Below are 6000 nucleotides of genomic sequence, written 5' to 3'. Positions count from 1 at the left end.
CCACAGCACCACCGTCACCGCGCTAGTTCCAGCCAAGTAAGGGGCCACTATTCTACGACCTTTCTTCCCCTAACCCACCTCTTATTTATTTTCGTCGGGTTATTTATGTTTTAACGTTTGACCGTTTGACTAATTTCGTGGGGTTGTTTACCCCCTCAAATGGATTTTTTCTTCTTAACATGTCCTAAATCTTTATCACTTGTCAACTTTCTTTATTCAGAGGATGAATTTCGAGTTAAATTCCAAGGTAGCTAATCAAATTTGATTGGTTGAGTGATAAATTTATTTATCTATTTAAATAAATATTAGGAGTTTAAATTTATTTTGTGTATGTAATATTTTATTGATTTGTAACACTTTTAAATAAAAGAGTCACTCAGATAAAATGCTTAAAATGTCTTTTTTTAAGAATATTTTTCAATAATTAAAATTTAACATATATAATCTATTAAATCATTTATTTTTGTCAAAATTAGGCTAGACAATTTGATTTAACCGAAAAAATTATGAATCAAATCTTGAATTGGTCTAAATTAATATTATTATTTTTTATAAAAAATGACTATAATACCCTTATTATAAAGAATGATTAAAATACTCTTATTTTATATATATATATAAATATTGGTCATTTTTTATAAAAAATAATATTAATTTAGACTAATTTAATATTTGATTCATCATTTTTTTTGGCCAAATTAATTTGTCTAGCCTAATTTTGACAAAAATAACACGATTAATCGATTATATGTGTTAAATTTTAATTATTGAAAAATATCTTTAGAAAAAGATGTTTTAAACATCTTTATCTGAGTAGCTCCCTTTAAATAAAGTTTAGATCCACAACGGATTAATCTTTATTCTGTCGAATTGAAAATATTTGGATAACAAAAAAATTATACTCCATTGCACTGTTAATATTCTACTTATGTGAATAAGTAACTAACTCCTAAGATATCTTCTACTTAGAAGGGAGATCTCAACAACTTTCCTAAAATAGGGAACAAATATCCACTATTAAAGGTGAAACTACTCTAAAAGGTGGTTATCTTTTCTACTACAAATATACTAACATCCTCAAGTATATTCAGAACCCAATCTACTATTAACCTGCATAAATCCTTGCTAACTTAAGCATCAGACTCCCTTGCAGGTACCACCCCCCACCTCCTCACAAGGAACTCGGACGACGACACCTCAACACTAGTAGAAGTCGGACGCTATCCTAAAAGGAATATGGACCTCACGTTCAGGCCTAAAAGCAACCCAGATTTAAATAACATTTGGAACATTGGCGCCGTTGTCGGAGGCTTGGAAGTTTATGCCCAATCATGGCAGACAATCAGTTCGAAGACGGTCACATGACGTCTGAATTAGAACCAGAACTTCATAACGATGACCGAGCACTCATGATACCTCCACAGCATGATAGAACGAGGGGTCCTAACGGGGAGAGAACATCGAAAAATTCTCCACTGAGGAGAATTCATTCACAGATACATCCACCAGAGAGTGAAGAGCCTCGGCATCCAACTGAAATCATGGGACTCGTACACGACACAATGGCATATTAGAACAACTTGAACAAGAGACCGAGTGACAAAAAGAAGCGGAAAGAGATTTGCGAAAGGAGGTACGACGATGAAGAGATCTAGAAAAAAAGCTCTTGAAACTAAAGGCCGACCTTCGAAGTCGGAGTAATCGTGTGGATTAGGAAGAAAGCCCTCTTGAAGGAGAAGATCCGTTCATTGAAGAGATCATGAGGGCTAGGATTCCTAAGAACTTCAAAAGTCCCGACATGGACCTCTATGACGTAACGACCAACCCGAGACATCACCTCAGTAATTTTAAAAGTATGATGTATTTTCTAAAACCCCGTAAGTTAATAAATAATTAATCAATAAATTAATTATGAGTCAAGAAAATTAGAAAATTAAATTTGATAAGTTAAAATGGTAAAAAAATTTAAAATATGAATTTTAACACTAATTTTAAAGATTTTACTCTAAAGTCAGGCCAACAAGGAGAACCGGTTGGACCAGATCCAAACCGAACCCAAAGTCCAATACATAAGGCCATGAATTCAGCCTCCTCTTCTGCCAAATCACTTGAAACACGCTGCCTTTTGGGAAGGAAGCCATGAACCCTAACCTCTTTTCTCTTCAATCTTCAATCTTCCATAACTTTTAATCTGAAATTTCGATTGACGAGCTGTTTGTGACCACGCATTTATCTCAGAGTCCTCTTCATTTCTATCTGATTGATTTGGTAAGAAAATACGAGTTTTGTGCCCAGATCTTCCTTCTTTACATTTTCGTGAATTTGGGTTTTAGTATTGAGAGATTTTACGATTTTGATGGTTTAATGATACTCTAGAATAGATTATAAGCGCGTTTCATCCCAATTTTCGAGTGGACAAGGTAAGGAACTCGTAACCCTTTTGGTTTTTTTGATTTTATGATGTTGGGTACATAGTTTTTTATTGCGGATGGCGGCTCATGGGGGTGAGCCGAAAATCCACCATAAAATTATAGTGAAATGGCGTTGCAAAAAATGGCAGAAATGACGGATTACCTAATATATACAAAAAAAATATGCAAAAAAATTACAAGTATAATAAACTATAAAATCTATCTATATAAGCAGCTTTCTAGTCATAAAGCATCTAATTAATGTAGCAAATATATTAGCAAATTTAGCAAATAAATATAACATCAAGTTCAAATCACAACTCAAAAGTCATAAGAAAGTCATAAAACGTAAAAACTATAAACCATCTAAATTCTAACTCTCATAAACTTTCTCCAAATTAACACGATTATTATCGTGTCCCTCTACTCTCTCATCATCCTCTAATTCAGTATCATTAAATTGAATCTCCTTTTCTTGTTCTTCTTCATTTTCAAAATCCTCTTCATCTTCAAATTTTGGTTCTTCTTCATCTTCCACAATTACTGTCTTTCCTTTTTTTTCTATTTTGTTGTCTTCTCCTAGTATTTATCGTAGGCTCATGTCTCCTCATTGCTTCAAACACAAGGTTCCAACTCAAAATGTTGTCATCTTGATGAACCAAATCAGCACCATCATCCACATTATCATCATCTCGAAAGATGGCAGTTCCAATTTCTCCAACTAGCCACTCATCACACTCATCAATGTTATTGAGTGTAATAGGGTCAACTTCATCTTTAAGGTTGTACCTCTAGATGAGTTGTTAGTTGTACTTTATGAGGACCAAATTCTCCATCCTTTCATGATCAATCCTATTTCTTTTTTTAGTATGAATATTCTTAAATATACTCCAATTGCGCTCACATCCTGAAGCACTACAAATCAAGCTCAAGATCTTGATAGCAAGGTCTCGCATGTTTAGAGCTTCATGCCCATATGTCCGCCACCAAAATACTATAAAATTAAAATAAATTTATCTAAGATATTAATAGAACTAAATTTATAAAATTTTGTAAAATTTATAACAATCTTATCGAGTGAAATCTTTTTCCTCTGAGATTTTGCAAAATCTGATCCAAAAAGTTCATAACTGGTCTTGTATAGTACTTGCTCCTCCAATATCTTCTGTTGAACCAATTTAGTGATGCATCAAACCTTTCCTTTGTAACTTCTAAATCTAGCTCAATGCGAGGGTTGTCATAAAACAACTCGGAATTTAGAAAATGACCAGCTGCATGCAACGGACGATGCAGTTGGCAATTCTATTTGTTGTCAATGATTTTAAAAACATCATTGCACTTGCTCTCATCATTAAGAAATGTTTTCATGATGCATTCCTTTGTCTTCTCCATTGCTTTATAATATATCCTATTGGTAGTTTCTTCTTCCCATCAACAAGTCTAAGCACCCGAATAAGAGGCCTATGATCTTAAAAGTGTACTTGATATAATTCCAAAAGGAGGGCATGATAACAATCTTTGTTGCCTCCCTCCCCTTTGCCTCCTTTGACAATTTATTCTTTACCCATTCATCTGAAGTAAACATTCTTCTCATATTTCTTTTCTCCTCATAAAACCTTTCCAAAGAGAGAAATGAAGTGGCAAATCGGGTGATTGCATGCCTTACCAACTTCTTGCCATTTATGAAGTGTCTCAACATAGATAACGTGCTAGAATTATAAGTGAAGCTAACCAAATAAATGGTCATTTTATGGTTTTTTTGAATTAGTGGTAGCTTTCCAATGTCCTCAAGCATCAAATCCAAACAGTGAGCAACACAAGGAGTCCAAAACAAATTTGGTCTTTTCTCCATCAGCAACTTACAGGAAAGAACATAATTGCTCCCATTGTCAGTTACAACTTGAACAATGTTTTGTTCACCAATTTCCTTCACAACATCATCAAGAAGCTCAAATAATTTCTCACTAGTCTTCATATAATCAGAAGCATCAATAGACTTCAAAAATATTGTCCCAGTTGGAGAGTTTATAAGAAAATTAATAATACTCCTTTGCTTTTTGTCTGTCAAAGCATCTGACATAATAAAGCAGCCATACTTTTTTCATTGTTCTTTATGACCCTTCAACAATCCTTTGATGTATTCCAACTTTTCATTAAGCAGTACAATCCTTAGAACATGATAACTGAAAACAGGTAAATTGGAACCAAAGTTTCCAACAGCCCATAATATATCTTGAAAACTCTTCAACTTCATTGGGTTTAATGGAATCCCAACTTGGTAGAACCACTGTACTATGTATCGATGAACTTTACGAACCGCTTCTTTATTACATGCTTCTTTGATGTTCTGCTGCCTCAAACATGACGCATAACCATCAAACAAACAACGCACCATAATCAAATTAAAGTAACAAAGCATAAAATCGAAGCAAAAGCACATCACCTAGAATATAAAAATAGAGAAAGAAGTTCAAAGGGTAAGAACGCCAACCTTGATGAAATGTGAAGTAGAAAAAGAACACTTGAATAGCAAGACACGAACAATCCAAGAACTCCCAACAAATAAAGAAATGGTCCCCAAACAGGAATTCAAAATGGGAAATCTTGAGGCATAGAAGAAGCGACGAAGGAATTTTAGAGAAAACGAAGGGTGCAAACATTTGAGAAAGGAGCAAAAAAGAGGAACGAGAAAGGAATGAGGGTATTTATAAAATACTTGGGGCAAAAAAATAATTTCACACCCCCTCATTTATGGCACACGGTTACCAAGATAATTGTAGGGTAAGGTGCGCAGAACTACGAAAAGACGTAATATCTCGAATTTAAAACACGTCAAGTACCCGACTTAGCCCCAAGGAAGGTGGGTTGCCCGAGTTGATGTTTTAATTCGCAAGAAAGCAGTCCGATCTATAAATGCTCGAGTCTGACCTCGAAAAAGTTCGGACTCCAACAAGGACACTGTTCATACCATGGCCCAAAGATATAGCCAATCCCAACATGAATAGAAGCCCACTCAAGAGATCTAACTACTATACCTATCTCACCTTATAGAGGTCGGACGCGACAATGGCAGTTCAGCTCTACTTATGCGAATAATTAACTAACTCCTAAGATATCTCCCACTTATCTAAAAGGGAGATCTCAACAACTTCCTTTAAAAAAATAGAATTGTTATCCACCATTAAAGGTAGAACTACTCTAAAAGGTAGGAGTGTTCGCGGTACGATTTAGATCAATTTTGAGTAAAAAACTCATCATATTCAAACACTAATTTTTCTTACGATGCAGTTTGGATTGGATGAATTTTTTAGGAGGATATCCGATCCAATTTCAAGAAATTTGGATTGGATTGGATTTGTAGTTTTGTAAATTAAAAAAATTAAATATACATAACAAGTTTCAACATCGAATTTTAAATAACTAATAATGACATAACAAGTCTAGACAATATCTTAAAAAACCAATAATAACATAACAATGAAAATAAAATTATAAATTAGTTAAAATAAATTAATAAATATTATTTTGAACATAAAATATTTATTAAATAATAATACATGAATAATATAAAAAGTATAATAAATTGTAC

The sequence above is a fragment of the Arachis duranensis genome, chromosome 3, assembly GCF_000817695.3.
Source record: "Arachis duranensis cultivar V14167 chromosome 3, aradu.V14167.gnm2.J7QH, whole genome shotgun sequence".
NCBI lineage: Eukaryota > Viridiplantae > Streptophyta > Magnoliopsida > Fabales > Fabaceae > Arachis > Arachis duranensis.
Note: the sequence above shows the minus strand (reverse complement) of the source record.